Source organism: Mchenga conophoros, linkage group LG12 (genome assembly GCF_057382185.1).
Source record: "Mchenga conophoros isolate Kocher_MC1m ecotype Shallow Benthic linkage group LG12, M_conophoros_male_GT1.1, whole genome shotgun sequence".
NCBI lineage: Eukaryota > Metazoa > Chordata > Actinopteri > Cichliformes > Cichlidae > Mchenga > Mchenga conophoros.
In genome coordinates, this window is record NC_140537.1 from 18021410 (window position 1) to 18039120 (window position 17711).

Consider the following 17711-nt stretch of genomic DNA (forward strand, 5'->3'; position numbering starts at 1 on the left):
GATGGAAACTTGGAGACCAGAAGATGAAATACACATGTGGATTATTGCTGAAGATTGGGAAGTGGGTTGTTATCTTTGGTTATCTAGCTGTATGAGTGTTCTGCTCGTCATAAAGCTAGATAACCGAAAGTAAAAACTACTTCCAGACTCGTCGAGGACTTTTGGACCACCTATTCCTACTCAGTTTCCCCATGGACCTGAGACTGTAGATGTGATTCATCTAAATGGGTTTATTTTTGTTCTTTTATTTATTATCATTTTTGTATCCCTCCCTCCCCTTACACACGTGCAAGCTTATCCACATTTAACCACACACACACACACACACACACACACACACACACACACACACACACACACACACACACACACACACACGCACGCTGAACTTTTCCTTAGACTGAAACACTTATGTTAAATTGTTTCATACTTTCTACAAATTGTTTTCAATCTAAATGTAGTTTTTAAGCTTATGGGGAGCATTAAAGATTGGCATTAAGAGCTTCTGTAGTAATCCACGTGTACGACTCCATGCTTCTTATTCCAGCATGATCGAGTCCGGCCAGGAAACGGCGCTGGCATTCCAAACAGTAATAATTAGGACATATACTGGAGTGACAAAAATGGAGAGAGAGAGAGAGAGAGAGAGAGAGAGAGGTGGGGAATAGGGGTAAAAGCAGGAGGGAGGTGGCAGAAGAGGGAGGACAGGAGGGAGGGAGGGGATTGGGGAGATGTTGGGGTGGGAGGGGGTGGGGGATCGGGCCCGCTTAATTGATTCCGTTAACCGCAGTGCAGGAGATGTGAACGACTGGACGATCCCATTCCCACGCTCGGTGGGGCAAGTGGCAATGCCATGCCCAGGCCCAGTATGACAGACAGCGCCGTGAGGACCTGGAGGGGCTGGGTGGGGGGATGGGGGACGACAGGGGTCATGAAAAGACGTCAAGTGCACCAGACTCATCTGCATCCCCAAAGAAAGAGGCGACGTTTCCCAGCCCCAGCCGACGCGGCGCTCCTAAACTTGGAGTAGTAACGGTCCTGAATGCGTTAATGTCTCCACAATTGTAGCAAGTGATAATGAGGACTTGGTGGGGGGGGGGTGTCATTATTTTAAAACTCTGCGGTTTATGGCCGCATGTGCCCTGTGTGCGCGCGTATCCGGGCATTTTCCTCGAGAATAATTTTGCAAATGAGTCTTGGAGCAGTTGAATGAATCACAGCTCAGCACTTTGTATTTGAACTTGACCGCGAACGTCCTAATTGAGATTAAGAAAACAATGTCGGGGGTAGAAAATTAGCTGGCACAGATAAAACTGTGGGGTGACACATGGGACCAAGCGTTGTAACGCACATTTAACTGCCTCCCTCAGACGGGCCTTTAAAAAAAGAAAACACATTTCCTCCAGTAAAAGAAGTTTATCACTCATGGTGCTGTAGATTCGAGCTTTTAACGCCTGTAAGCTTGCGAAGATGCCTGCTAGCCTTCTCGATGATTGCCTGATCTTAAAAATGAGAGGTTGTTTCCATTGCAACCCACGTGTTTCCAGCTTGCCTGTTTATTTTGAATATTTACAGATTTAATTTCATTTTCATTCTTTGTACTCCCATTCACAGTGTATGTTTTTCCTTTCTTTTTTCCCTTTCTTTTTTAAAAAAGTTCAGATTAAAAAACCCCATCTGATTAAGTCCTATTTCAAGTTCAGCATATGTTCACAGTCTTTTGCAACAGAGGATTATTTAGGTGCCGTGTTAAACAGAGGCACAGTGGCTGAATTCAACACCGGCTTTGCTGAAAAGGTCTCTTGCAGACTTTCTCACACCGTCAGACAAAACTAGTGTCTCTTGTTCCCGACCCCTGTCAAAGACGGCATACAATACCGGGTCGTTTGGCCGAAAGAAATTTGAGAACACAATTTGGGCCGAGCTGCGGTGAATAAAACAAGTCTTATTGTCCTCGGTTAAGTCGATTGAAATCCTTGTCTAGCGTTATGAAAGAGAACAGTGTTTTTAAGTCTGGGGGGCACACCAAATGTCAACTCGGAGTCAGGAATATAAAAAAAAAAAATTAAAAAAATGCCTCCGTCACTAAGGCAACATCTCATAGCCTGTCATTAGCCAAATTTTCGACTGTGGCATATTCAGCCTGTCCTTATTACAAATTATGCTATATATATATATATATATATATATATATATATATATATATATATATATATATATTGGTTTTCTTTAAAAAAAAAAAAAAGAAGAAGAAGAAGAAGAAGAAGAAGAAAAAGAAAAAGAAAGAAAAAGCATATATGCTGAATTTGTGTATGCTGCTGATCTATCCTAGTAGTCACTAATGGACCTTAGTTCAAGGCTTGTGAATAGAATTTGAAATGTAATGCTTGGTTGTGCTATTACCAGGAGAGAGCAGCATCAGGTCTCAAACAGTTGCAAATCACACTTGCATGTCTCTCCTACTTAATAACCTCCTTTGCTGCATGCAGGGAAGATGCAGTATGATTGGCGGCTAGCGTTTGTGTAGTTTTTGGGCTTTTAAATTCTAATTTGGTTCAAAATGCTGGTTTTATATGAAGTGGAAGCCACTGCTGCCATAAGTCCAAAAAATAATCAATAGGATTCTCTACATGTGATGATTACTTGGCCCCATCTGAAACTTACATTTAACTGATCCTGAAAATGTGCATCTTCTGTTGTGCATGGTCTCTAAAATATGCCTTAAATTAGTTAAGTGTCCTCCAGTCTGTGAGGAAGCTTTTATATTATTCACGGAGGTGTTCCTAGTACAGTATAGTATACAAACAAGGCTCTCATTCTCGTATCTATATATATATATATATATATATATATATATATATATATATATATATATATATATATATATATATATATATATATATATATATATATATATATATAATCGGTTAGCCTTCCATCCATGTTCACACATGCAGTCCACTGCTGCCACACCACTGTTGTCACCTGATTTGTTGAGTAACATAACCATGACGACCATCATAGAAGGTGTTTTCATATTCATTGGCCGTGCAATCAGCATATTTTATGTGAATGTGTCTGGGCGCTTTATGTGATTCCTCTGTGCCTCTGTGCTGTGTAAGGCAGGTGCAATAGCAGGTTTATAGTATGTACCAGACTTGGATAATTTGTGCGCCAGACAAAGGATGTGAATATAGTATATAGTTCTCATACAGGTAACACACACACACACGTATGTACATATATATATATATATATATATGTATATATATATATATATATATATATATATATATATATATATATATATATATATACACATATATACATATATATATATTCCTGTGCAGCTAGAAAAGCTGGCAGATTGTGGGTATACAGAATTATACACGCTACTTAGTTAGTTACAGCCACTTAGTTTAAAAAAAAAAAGACATCATGTGTATCTACATAGTGGCGTTTATGCCCTACCATGCATCGTGGATAGCTAGTGAGACTACCACAGTCATGTTGATGAAAGGGAACAATAGCTGTGTCTCAGTCAACAACGTCTGTCTGGCTTGGGCCATGTCTCACTCTTTTTGTGTATATCTGTGTGTGTGTGTGTGTGTGTGTGTGTGTGTGTGTGTGTGTGTGTGTGTGTGTCCCCTGGACATGAACTTGAACTTGAGACAGGCGGCCAGACACCATCTGTGCACCAGGGGTAATGAATTCAGTGCATTCATGGCTGTGGAGCAAGCCTAGGCCACCACCACCCATTGATGAGCAGATGACTCCTATAGTCTGAGTTAGCTCTTCATCACTAATAGAATTCAACATTACCAGCTGGTAGTAGGGGGGATTGTTTTGTCTGTTTCCCTAAATGAGTAGCGCTGTGCAAGTGTGGTGGACCTTACGTGTATGCCTGCATTGTGCATCCTTGTATGCGTCTGCATGCCTGTCAGTGTGTGAGCATGTATGCATGAAGGCCTCCATGTTTTCCTGTTTATCTTTGTCTCTCCATATAGCATATGCAAATTAATTGACACGGACCTCTTTTCCTCCCCATATGTTGGTCTTTTCTCCAATAAAGCGCTGGCCTGCTATTTTAACAACACGACTGTGCTGAATTCATTGCCTTGATAATTGAATGAGCCAGTTCAGTATTTCCCCTGATAAAGGGTAGTAAGTGAATGAGGCATAAACCTTAAACAAGCCAGGCACAATGTGAATTCCTGCAGGCCCTCCTTCTCCTACTCCTCCCTCTCTTCTTCCAGCTCAAGCTTCTGTCACAATCACATACACATACACACAGACGCATGCGCACACACAATAAACTTTTCCCTCTGGTTGGTGTCGCCTTGGCAACGGTAGGTGAGATCACCTTGCGCATGGCAGCATCAGTCCCTGCCAATGCAGGACAGGTTCCTAGTTTCAGCGTGTGTGTTTGTGTGCGTGTCTGTGTGCGCAGGTGAATACAGAGTGTTTTATGCAAGAAACTAGAATGCCACCTACCCCTGTCTCCGTGGCTTAGCGTAAACACAGCTTTTTGTGTAAGGTTACATCTTTTTGCTTAAATCCCTGACATTTGTTAATTGATTAGCTTCAGGTTTCTTCTTGTTTCCTCTTTTTTTTAAATTCATAAACTGAAGTCATTATGGTAATCTAGCTCGTGAAAAATTCATAAGCGTCTCGATATATAACACAAAACAGAGTCTGAGATAGCAAATTCGTGTTTTACAGACACGCACGCTTAAAAGTGTCACTAACTTCACTAAGGGTGTCGCTGCTGATTAACAGGGATCTGATCAGCCACTCTCCATAACAGACCAGCCAACCATAACTTGCCAATAATCCACTAAAGAATGTCATGGCCCAGCCCTTTTTAATGACATCATGCATGGCCACTTGAATGTCTTGTGGGGAGCAGCGGGTATGCTGTGCTCTGCCACACTGTATGCCCCCCCTCTTTCAACTAACTGTGTGGATATGCATGACCGACATGTTAGTCAGACACCTCACTTAACTGTCAAATGTCTGTTATGCAACATAATGGGATTGAGTTTGAAAGCAACACATTTTTGTTGTTTGTATGGTGTAATCCTGCCTTTGTCAGCAACTATGAGCTCTGTTAATATTATCATTAATCTTTTTTAGTATGATGTTAGAAATAAAATGTAAGTAGACTGTCAAATTATTTGACTATGTTTAAAAATTTCATCTTCAAAACTTCAAAACTGGAACCAAAATGAGTTTACATTCATCATTTAAAACTATCTTATGATAATCTGAAAATGTTCTGAGCATGCGTAAAACTCTGAACTTTATTCCATTAACTGAACATTAAGGAAAGGCAAAAGTGAAGCTGAAATTTGGTAATTCCAAGACTGACACTTCTAACCCCCTCACTTAACCCAAACCCAAATCTTATTAATCTGCATCGCCAGTATGCATGCTATGCTCTCAAAGCACCCTACATTTCCCCCCATATTTTATGCATCACCTTTAAAGTTAATCACAGTGTAAAAAATATTCCACAAAAAGCTCAATTTCAAGACAATTAAAAAAAAACAGACATAGGAGGGAATTTTGAGGAAATACAAGCCAGCTCTTTTTAATGCATAACAAAAAAACAGAAAAAGAATTTCCCACCTTATTGTCTAAAAATCAATAAATAAATAAATAATTGAAATCCAAGTTGATATATAGCTTATCTTACTATTTACCTGCACCCCCTGTTGAAGTTTTTAATGGAGTGTTTTTTAAGCTGATAAGATGTTTGTAATTCCCTAAAATCTAACATTACAACAACTTACTAGTAAAATATGCTTTCAGCTTCGTGGCTGTACGATAAGATATCAGCACTGTGGCAGCAGCAGTGCAGACTAAGGCTGTACGCATAAGTGCTATTTTTGCTAAAGTCTGAATCTGGCTGTCTGCCTGTCTATATCTGTGCTCTGCTGGCTTTTGATTATGCAAATACTATGCACTATAAATGAATTAGTACACTTGCATCTGAAACCTGCTTCAAAGCGTGTAAATAATACATTTGGTGTCACTGCATAATTCATTCTCTATTAATTACATACACAAGACTGCGTGCTATACTCTGCATTTAGATGGTGTTAGGGTGTTAGGGCAACGCACACTCAGATGTTGTTTTCTTAAATATAGAACACATTGTGTACACAACCGCAATCTGTCAGTATCTAGATACTTGCTTCCAAAGTGCAGTTTTAATTCAAATTGCCTCTCATTGTTTTCATAATCATTTCCTATTATAAAACTATCTCTGCATTGTCATCCTAACGCAATTTCCCAAACTCTACTGGCTTTAATCGTTGAATTAGTAATTCATTTTTGAGCGGGCTCTTGATTGTGTAAAACACAACGCCCTTTTTCATTGTTTTTCCCCTCCTTTTTCATATCAAGTGCCTCTGTAATTATGTATGAGAGGAGGGGCTTCGCAAAAAAAATTAAATAAGCGCAAATATTTTAGACGCGCATCCCCTACAATTAAAATATGCCCATCGTCGCGCGTTTTGTAAGGCATGTGGTATTGAGGCCGGGCTACAAATTTGAATACGGAGAATCGTTTGAAAAATATATGCTGTTCAGCAATTAAATTATATGAGCACTTGGATGAGGAAGCACTACCACTGCATATAGAATGGTGAGCAGTAGTTGCTACACTCGCATTAGCATCTGGCCCTTTTATGTAAATTTGATGAGAAAGGACTCATGCATATACGCCAGGGCTGGGGTGTACTCGCCTAATATCCTTATTAGAGAGGGATGAATTAAATATTTATTAGGGGGGCTAAGGGTTAGGAAGGGGGGTGGGGGTGGGGGGGGCTGTCCTGTGTTGTCATGAGGACCTGAGGAGAAAGAAGGGGGGGAAAGGGAGGAGGAGACTGGCTTTCTGTAAGAGTGTCTCTCTCTGCCTCAAGGTGCCACCATCTTAAGGCGTTTGGCGGTAGTGAGATTGTGGGGAGGGTAGACCTAAAATGTCCGCTGGCATAGACACACGCACGCATACACATTAATGCATACAAATTTCCGTGAAGCATGTGGATAGCACACAGATCTGAGAGTCAATTATTCAGATACTGTCGTCGGCAGCTATGCATGCCGAGCATTTCATTTGCATCTATTAATTCCTTCGATTACTGTCACTTAGCAGATCGACCTGTGTTTAGCTTTCTGTTGCTCGCCGCTTATTGTGTACGAGCGCTAATACCGGCACTGCGGCTATCACATTTGCTAATATTTTGGGAATTTCAATTTGGCACGTCAGTGTATTTTTATCCCTGGAAACAATTTTCAGCGGAGCCTTCGTTAAGGCCTCGATGAAAGCACTGTAATGAGACACTCCAACTATTTCTTTATATATATATATCTATATAGATATATATAGATTTCAAAATTTCAAAATTTCAAAAATGACAATACGAACGCTACAGAGCAGGCTAAGAAAGGCACTGACAATATTGTAAGTTTATGTAAATGAACGCTTTACTGTTCTCCCTATCATTTTCTGTCTCCTTCTCTCTTACTCACTCTCGCTGTCGCATACACACACTTTAGCTGACCTCTCCTATCTGTTAATTATCATAAATGTGCTTAGTGAGCTGGCACACACGGGCACAAACGGGCACGCGCACACACACACACACGCAATCACATCCCCAGCGCACAAACAAACATTGTGCAGTCAGATACAGACGCAGCATTAGCATTCCCTTTCATCGTGAAGTGCTCCTGAGCATGAAAAAGAATGTGCAGGAAATTATTCAAGATGAATTATGCCACACATCATCCCAAGGATTCAGGCAAAGACACACACACACACACACACACACACATACAATGACAAATACACACACACAGCTTACACGCCAAAAAATATGGGGCTCACCAATCTGGGGAAAGTATGTTACTGAAGGAAATTTGGCTCTCGCTACAATTTCAAGATTTAGCTTAAAATGGCCGTTAACTCCCGTACGTGGATGTGCATTGCTGTTAGTCTATTCATTTGTGAGTTGCCATCCTTATACATTGAAACTGTCTCAAAGATTACGTGTAATTATTCCCATGTGAATTCTGTGTCCTTGCACACTTGCCTGTTGTCCCAGTTTTCCATGCATAAAGTATATACACAATATCAGCTGATCCCCTTCCCTACCTCCCGGTTTCCTCTGATGAGTGGTATGCCCTGGCGCATTGCCAAAGATGTGAGAATAATTAAAAGGCTGTGAGTTTGAATCTCGCGTTGGCTAATGGATTGTTACTGAGAGGAAATGAGACAGGCAGCATGGGGGAGCTGGGTGGCAAAGCAGACCTTGACTTTGGATAATGAAACACTGTAAGCCACGGTGGTGGAGAGAAGACACACCTCTCATAAAGCAAATGCTTTTGTTCTGCGACTACTCCCTTTTGTCATATAGGCAGGTGCAATTGGAAGGTGTCGCACAATGTGGGAAAGACACCGTCAATCCTGCGTCACTTCAGTCAAAATAGTCGTAATTTTTTCCCCATTTTAATTTACAATCTCTTCCAAATCTCTGCAGCTCACTTAAATGGGCTTTTTTAAAAAAAAAATGTTTCTCCACACAAGATAATCATTTTATGGCTCGTGTACATTTCCCTTTATGTTGTCTTTTATTGCCTCGGTGCGCGATTGCCTGTGATATGTATACGTCTGCAATTTGCATTATATTTAGCATCCAATGCATCACCACAGTGTCGCTTAAAAGAAAGCCGGCTTGAATTTTTTTTTTTTTTTGGTAGAGTGTAGCACCTCTACCAGCCCCCCAATCCACCCAACACACATGTAGGCTCAAAGCGTTGTGGTGGGGAGAGCAAGGGGAGCAGAGCGAAGCAGGGAGATAGAGGAGCAGGAGGGAGATGGGATGAGACAAGTCACACAAGCCGCAAAGGGAACAGGGTGAAGGTGGAGGGGGAATGCTGTATAGTTACCCTAAACTCTGCCGTAGGGCTAGAAACACACATAGACACAGCAACACACGAATGCAGACACTTACACACGCACACTGGTTTGCCACACGACCGCAAAACACACTCAGAAATATGTGGAACATTGCAGTGGGGAGTATGAGAATATGCACCGATATCTCAGTGATTTATTTATTTATTTAGGTTCTTTTTTTTTGTTCTTTTTTTACTCCCGAAGTCTTGATTGAATTTAGAGATGCAAGACTTCCACGTTTCTTTCAGGGTGCTTGATATCAATGCGCTTGTAAAACCTGTATTTGATGAAATAAAAAGGCAAGTAAATGGGAAAAATAAGATGTCGTAGATGCATTATTAATTACTTCTTACAGCACGCACTGCAAGGGTGAATGTGTTGTTTTGCACATGCGCGAGAGCTTTAATACAGGGCTCTAATAAAATGTGGCACCTGTCAGTTTGACACTGACTCGCTAAAAGAGTCTCGCAATCACTTGGGAACACAGGAGGAAAGAAAGCCAGTCTAAAGTGACTACATAGTAGCCTACAGTATATTTCTGTACATAGCCTCTTAATGAGTCATAAGCACCACATGAGAGCGGCGAAACCTAAAGAAGTGTTATGTCTAAAGTGCACGCTTTGTCATCCATGTTCAACTTTCTGACATCGGGCCAATTTTTTAACTGACTTCTGTCTCAAGGTGAGGAGAGTTCCACCGGTCATATTTCATATACAGGGGGCAAAAGGCCAGAAAATGAGAAGCTAAAATGAAATAATCCTGATTGTTTAAGGATGTGTTCAGGTTCACATGGTGGCTCGCTGGATAAAGTCACAAATTAAGTCTCAAACTATCCTCATAGGCTGCTGCAGTCTGTAATGACCATCTCTGACCTCAAATGCATTACTCAAACAACATGGCTGCAGAAAGTGTGTTGGCATACACCAGAGATAATCAGGCAGTTTACAAGAAATAGCAGACTCTTTTAATATTATAGCGTTAAACGCCGCAGCAAAAACTTTAACATTTGAGCAAAGATTTATAATGATATTTTGAAGTATGCAAAACTGCTTGCCATGACCTTCAAGTGATACGCAAGTCAGCCGTTCATGTTCTGTAAGGTCCCAGGTTTGGCGTACTATTTGTGGCAAAGAGTAAAGGTTGAGAAGACATTTGCACAAAGTTATTGCCAATTTGAATTCCTCCAAGCAAACTTAGCTATGCTAGCTATTTCCCTCCTTAACCATATAACTGTGTGTTTGCTGTCATTCTGATGTTTTTTTGGTGAAAACCCGTTAATTGTGATTTGCTCAGGAAGAGCTGTTCAACAAGTAAAGGTTACCGCTTGGTAAACACTCCCTGCTTGTGTTGTGTATGTCTTTCATTGCTGCAGTGCTGGAGAAAGGAAGCTGAGAGAGGAACTGCTTGCAGCAGGAAGTAGAGGTCAACACAAGATTTCGGGGGTTTTGCTCTCTAATGGACCCACACGAGGTGAGCTTTTTAATAAACCAAGTATGTGTTTGTGTGTGTGTTGTTGGTCTAAACTGTTCGAAATGAACGTGTATGAACATTTAGTTTTAGTGCATTTTGTGTATCTATCAGAAACATGAGTTTACTGTGACCTCTGGTAGTTCAAGGACAAAACATTTCAGTAAAACACTCTGTACCAATTTCTTGCTTGGCTTTTTATTAATAATTGTTTTATTCTATAAAACATAATTGAATTATCGATTTGCTAGACACATGTTGCGGTCTTATTATGCATTTGAAACTCATTTGGATGTTTTGAATACAAAATAATAAAGAATTTTGTTGGAACATCCAAATTTCTTTGTTGCCAGTTGTTTTGACTGATTTTTTTTCCTCTATGCCTATCTCCACCGATGTGTGTGTGTGTGTGTGTGTGTGTGTGTGTGTGTGTGTGTTTGCCTGCAGCAAAGTTAGCCCGTGTGTGTTGGATAAAGGCATAGATGTTAGCAGTGGTCCAGAGGACACAGTAAACAGAATAACAGCGGTTTGAAGGGAGCTCAGGCAACGTGATCGTGGGCAATATCAAATCCCATGACCCATTCTTTGCCCTGTGGTCGATACCAAAGACAACAAGCACGGGGGAAACAGAGGTTACTGCTCACTATTCATCATCACAACAATGCACACACAAACAGTAACTACAACCAGGAAGTGATTGCAAAAGAAACATCTCCTCTAGCTACCAGAACCCGCACATTAACACTAATTACGTGCAAGGCATCTTGCTGTTCACATGCAACATTTTTATGCAATCGTAGGCAGACAGATATTTTAATGATTAGTTTAATGAATGGTTCTCATAAGAATGAAATTCTTTCTAAATTAGCTGACAGCAAGAGCAAATATTCCTCATAATATTCCATATATATATCATATATTCTTAGTTTGATTCTTGCTGATGCTGAAAAAAAGAAAAAAAAGAAAGAAGAAGCGCCGGTATGGTGGCATATTAGCACCCTTAGGTCACAGTGCCCTGTGGCATTACTGTTCTTAATTACTCCCAGTACTCGTACGCATTCGGTGGACTTCTCAGAAGAGCCAATTAGAAGGTCAGGGCAAGTCACTTGGTAGGAGCAGTCACTGCAAAAGTCTGTAGAAGTCTTAAATTTCACCCTCATTCTCTTTCCCTCTCTCACACAACTTAGACAACACAAAAATATTTACACTGTAAATCTTCCTTTAGTCATATCTGTCGACCATTAAAACAAGCACTAATAAAAAATAAAGGATGTCTGCTACACAGTATTGTTTGTTTATATTCCATCACCTCATTTGTTATGCTATAGTCATAATCATCTATCAGTCATGCAGATTTGAAGTACAGCTGCTTACTATTAGGGTGCCAGCGGGAGTAAGTATTTATAATGTGCCGCCTGCATTCAGCGAAACCCTCGAGTCTTTGCAGGCCGGCTTCTGTATCATCAGTGCTATCCCACAGCGATTAATGAAGTCATCTGCATGTGTCTGTATGATTAAGGAGCACTAAAGTGTCATTGTGTGTATGTGTGTGCGAGTGCGTGCGTGCGTGCGCGCATGTTGTCTGGTCTTCGTAGATAAAACAACAGCACAGAACAAAAGATGCCAGCATACGAGAAAGCATCGCATTCGTCCAATCCCAAAGAGCAAAATAACAATTTTGCACAGTATTAACAGCACAGTAAATATGAAGGCTTCATTCTTCATGATCAGGTTATACAAGAAGAGACAATTTAAAAAAAAAAGAAAAGGATGAGTAAAATCAAAGTGGAAATTAAGGGAGAAAAAGTGAATTATTTAAAAAACACACTGTAAAATACTGAAAGTTTTTTTTCTCCCTCTCTCTTTCTCTTCAATGATTTAGTTTCCATCTATAATTTTCCTATTTCCTATTTGTCAAGTAATTCCATATTTCATGCTTGGATGCAATCCTTTCCCCATGCTATATATTGCAGATGCTCATGCCTCTTAGCATAATATGTCTTTTCCATGCTTGTTCAAAAATTCCACAAAACTAGAACATCCTCATCTCTTTTTTTCCCCACTCCCACCCCCAACACCCTTCATTCTAATCACGGATGCACCAGAGGATGAGTTTGGTATTTGTGCACATCTCATCTTATCAATTCATAATTAAAATATATAAAGCTACAGTTCTTTTTTCCCCCTTTTCATATAATATCTAAGTAGCTTTCAGTGGGCTGTGTAATAGCGCTGCTTAGGGAGGCTTTCTTCTGCATCACCATACAGTCAGAACAAAGGATATGCACATCGTAAAAATCATGCAAATACATGCAAATTGCTGGCAGCAAGAGAAAGCGTAGTAGCAGGAGGGGGGGAGTTTGTATAAGCAGAGAGGGATGCCAAGGACTTTGTATACAACACTCACACACACAGTCTTTCTTTAAGTTGTGTCATATAACTGAAGAATACTGCTTTACTGCTTTTGAATCTCATTGTAAATCTCTTCTCAAGACTTTCTCCTTATAAATTCCTCTTTATTTCTGTTTACCCGCAATGCATAAACGATATATGGATTTGTATTATTTGCGGAGAACCGCGTTCCATTTTTATGATGCAACAAAATGTATAGTGCTCATTGAGGACGCTATTGTAAATGCAGTGAATGCAAATGTGATTCACTGGCTGCAAAAAGCATGCGTGTGTCTGTGTGAGCGTGCGTGCTGGGATGATGCAATATTTTGGCTGCACCACCTCAGAAAAATGCAGAGCAGATATTAGTGACACCATGCTAATAACGGTCACACCCCTCCTCCTTGCCATCACAGTGAAAACTTTATCGTACGTGATACAGAAACTGTAGGGATTAGGTGAAGACAGCCAGGTCCTTTTCCCTCTACCTCTAAAAAGCAATATGCTTGCATTATATTTCTTGATATTAGAATTGGCTGTTAATGTGGATGTTCAGAGCCATGACAGGGTTACTGCATCATCACAGTTTCATCAGCATAGAATTCCTTAAAGAATAATTTGTGGTCTACTAAACTCAAAGTCACATTACTTACATCCTAAATTGCATAGCATTTTTTTTTAGATGAAATGTTTTTTGTTTTGTTTTTTCTTGAAATGTATTTATTGGTTTAGATTTCCCTGCTTGTATTTCATTTTCATACCTTATTTGAATATAAATCCTGCAGTTACCCAATAAAATCCTTATCAACAACTGAACATTTTGCACAATATATTTATTTATTTGAAATTAATTCCTGTAGCATCTCACCCCGATGACCAAAGCTGATCAAGACAACAGTCAACAGTCAGTAATGCCTTCTGCTCGCCTGCAAACAATCATATTTAAATAACACCGCCCTCTTTCAGACACACACGTGCACACATACACACACGGACCAACCCGCAGACACAATATGGCAGGGGAGGAAAAAAGGGGGGGAGGGCACACACAAAAACACACTCACAATTGTGCATAATGATGTTAACATTCCTGCATGTCTAATGCAGGGGATATTGAGACAGACACTAGCTGGTCTGCAGTCTCGCTGCACATTGTGTGTGTTCACGGGTATAAACGGTAGCAGGGCATAATGATGTATTAACTGTGGCTTGCTCTCGCTCTCAGTGTTTGGGCTCCTTGCTGAGGTTACTACAAGACTATGTTAATCTTATGCAAGATCACGCTGCGCTTTATTTTCTAGTCTGCTGCGTTAAATTTTAGGTGCGCTGCTAAAGAAACATCCGTGTTTGCTTTGGTTTTTGCACAGAATTGCAACCAATAGACCGTTTATTGCTTTTTGCTTTCTTAAACGCTTATTCATTTTGGAGTGATTAACCAGATTTGCAAAGCTATTTAAATATTGCATGTAAACGAAAGAATAGCAGTGGGTGTAGCATTCCAAGGTTTTAGCAGATAACAGCTAAATTTAAAAAAAAAAAAAAAAAAAGCCAAGTTGAAACAAATTAAAACATCATCATCCTTCATCATATTTATTCACAAAGAATATCTTAGAGGGTGTGGCCAATTTGAGATGCAAGCAACATCAAGTGTGGCACATATTTTTCAAGTTCCTTCCAAATAAAATCTGCACGAATATGGATATGAAAATGGAGCGGCTAGATCATAAAAGATGGAAACAAAGAAGGACAGACAGCATATACTGGCAAGGACAGGCAAAAGATGAAGCTCATTTTTCCATGGGCACCCAGTGGCGTCTGCATTGCAGATCGCTAAAATCCCCCTCGAATGCATCCCTGGGCTTAAGGAGGGTGGAGTGGGGAAGGGTGAACAAGGGCTGGGTTTATGCTATCCCTGCTTTGGTACACTTTGTTTTTTTTTTTTTTTCCTTCCCCCACCAAAATATATTTTTTTCTGTCTGCATCAAATGTCAAGTTAATTTCCTGGGCGCTATGAGGGATGTGTCCTCCCCTTCGGTATGTGTGGCAGGGTGGTGGATTGTGTCAGGGTGCTTTGCGTGCCGGTGTGTTTATGTGTGCGTGTCTCTGTGTGTGTGTGCGTGTTTGTGTCTATATGGGTGAATGGGGAAAGGAAAAGGGGCATGGCAAGGCAAAGAGAGAGATGAGAGGTGGTGGTGGGGGGTTCAGTACAGTATGTATAAATTGGTTCTCTCTGAAGAGCTAGAGAGGTGTGTTGAAAGTGTGCATGCTTGTGTGTGTATGCAAGTGTGCCTGGTTGTATAAGAATATGATCCAATTATTAATAGATACTTTTGGCAATGTACCCCTGGCCATGTACCTGTCATTTTCCTTTTTCTTTTTTTTTTGTGAATTCATGTGTTCCGGTCTTTTGAAATTTCATCTGAATTGAATACAATTCAGATGAAAAGGAGAGGAGAAAAAAACACAAGGTATACAATAACAGGCATAACAGCATAACTCAATGAAATCTAGAAAAAAAGCAGAAAATCTTACCTTGCATAAATTTCCTAACAATATAGTTTCGATTGGGGTTGTCTTAGAGGATTGTTTGTGGTTTAAACAATACTGCTAAAAGCTCATTATCAAAGGATATGTAGCTCTGTTAAACACAGTGACGTATCAGCCCTCTGTTAACCTTCCTGCTGGACTCTTGGCATCCTTTAAGTCTTTCTGAGACACATTTAATTTGACTTTTTGTATCGATTTGTGCTTTTCATTATTATCATGAAGTAATTGTGATGCCCTCGTGTCCGCTACCTTTAAAAGCAACTAGGCCTTCATTTATTGCTGCTGGGTTTTTTTGTCTAAACACAAATGTACTGTGCTTACCTGTCTCTGTGTTGTTAAAATGGAGTGTGATTGAGAGTTTGTGCTCAAATACACAAGCTGTGCTGTGTTCTCAAGGCGCTTTTTTAGTGTCTTTATTATGTTTATGCATGCAAAGTGTAAACGTGCACCTGTGTATGTTTTTTTGTTTTTTTGCATACAGCTATTAGGTGAATAAAAGCAAAGTGGATATTTTGTATTGCAAAGTGTAAAAAGGCTTATTGCAGAGAAAGGGATTTGCATTTGTCAGTCGGGCTTGCACTGATGTATGCTCCTGCCCCACAAATGTCACATCCCATAACCCAGAAAAATTACACTAGTCCCACCTAATTACGCATATTCATGATGCTGTTTTGCATAGTGCTGGTAGCATACTTCTGTTACAAGCCACAGAGCTGAGGGGATGTGGCTGAGTGAAAAGGCTTTCAATCCACTGATTCAGCGTGTCTTCGCCACAAGCATCAGCTTGATAACAGTACCTCCATGCCATTTTTTTTATTATCTCAGACCATTATGGAAAGAGAGCTTTCTCTTATTTCTTGCAGTCAGTCATGCTGCCACTGCCTGCAGCATGTTCAACCCCGGTGGGAATTTTTAATAAAGAAATTAGCTTTGTCCTAGTTTATGAAGGTCATTTTGAAAATAGACCAGATTCAACAAATGATTTTTTGAAATACTTTATCATTTATAACCCATCTCGTCTCTGTTTTGCTTTCTCTGCTTCTTTATCCGTCTTATTCTCCTCCTGTAGTAAATGCGGTTCTGTTGGTCATTGGTAATGAATATGTAAATCAAAAGGAGACTAAGGCTAGCAACTGGGAGCAGCTGAAGTTATGACTGAAAAGATGGGAAAGTGGATGAGTCGTAGTGGCGGGCTCAGTGGTGTATTCTAGCACTTGCAGAACAGAAGTAATCAGACTTGGCCCAGCTATAATGAAGGAGAGAGTCTAGGCTGTGCCACCGCTTGGGTAAACAGCGATTGTTTCAGTCCAGGATTCCAAACATGGGCAACAGTGGTACTATTGTCCAGTCGGCTCTAATTAAGAAGTGAACCAAAGATGGGGGAGAGGGAAATGGGAATGAGAGGTGGGTAAAAAAGGGGCAAGAGGGGGAAAAGGGGTGGTGGGGGTGTTGAGAAGAGAGCAGGAGCAGGTGGGAACCTGGCAGTAACAGAAGCTGGGACGGGCGGGGGAAGTGAAGAAAAAGAGAGGTATGGAGGAAGGTAGTGAGAGGTCCTTCTCTGATCCGCGTTTTTTTTTTCACACTATCATTGTGTCTTTTTTCTCACCATCTCCCTCTTGTTTCCATATCCTCCTCTCTTCCAACACACCTCTCTACCCCGTCTTTCCCTCTCAGCCTTTCATCGATACTTCCATCCTTCATCATTCTAAAAGTCATCTACTCTATTCCTTCCACCTGCCCTTTGTTCCCCTTTTTTTTTTTTTTTTTTTGCATTTGGGATGGTGAGGGATGTTTTGCCTGTCATACCACCTTTGTATCACCTTTCCCATCCAGTGCCGGAGAGAGAGAGAGAGAGGGGGGGGGGGGGGGGGGGGGGCAGAGAGAAGAGGAGGGAGAAAAAGAAAAAGAGGAGCGGGAGTGGGGGGAGGTGGATGAGAGGAGCATGAGAGAGTAAAAGAGGCAGGACCGAGACAAAAAGAAAAGATCACACTGCTTCCTGGCTTAATGAACATGGGCAAAGGATGATCACAATAGAATACATTATGCTCTTGTTAGCAGAGGCAATCAATTAGCAGAGAGCACACACCACTGGCACACCATCTTTCCTGCCTGGGCACTGGCTCATTCAAAGCCCAAACGAGTGACTGAAGGGACCCCCTCGAATCTCTGTTTTTCCCACCCTCAATGCCCAGTGGCCACAAAAGATCTTCTTTGATACATCAATGTGAAAGGGGACAGTTTTGAATTTGCATGTCCCCCACATTCACGCCACATGGGTTGAATTATTACTCAGGTTTTACTGCAGTCAAAGGTCACATGTGTGTGTGACTGAATAAAC

The 17711-nt window shown here is 40.7% G+C and overlaps 1 long non-coding RNA gene across 1 annotated transcript in view; it reads left to right on the forward strand.

Annotated features, from left to right (window-relative positions):
• The window catches only part of LOC146562412 (uncharacterized), a 39348-nt gene that overhangs the window by 3274 nt on the left and 18363 nt on the right, over window positions 1–17711 (forward strand). Inside the window, exon 2 of the long non-coding RNA XR_014894644.1 lies at window positions 10341–10438. This is a non-coding gene — a long non-coding RNA (uncharacterized LOC146562412). The remainder of the gene's footprint in view (window positions 1–10340; window positions 10439–17711) is intronic.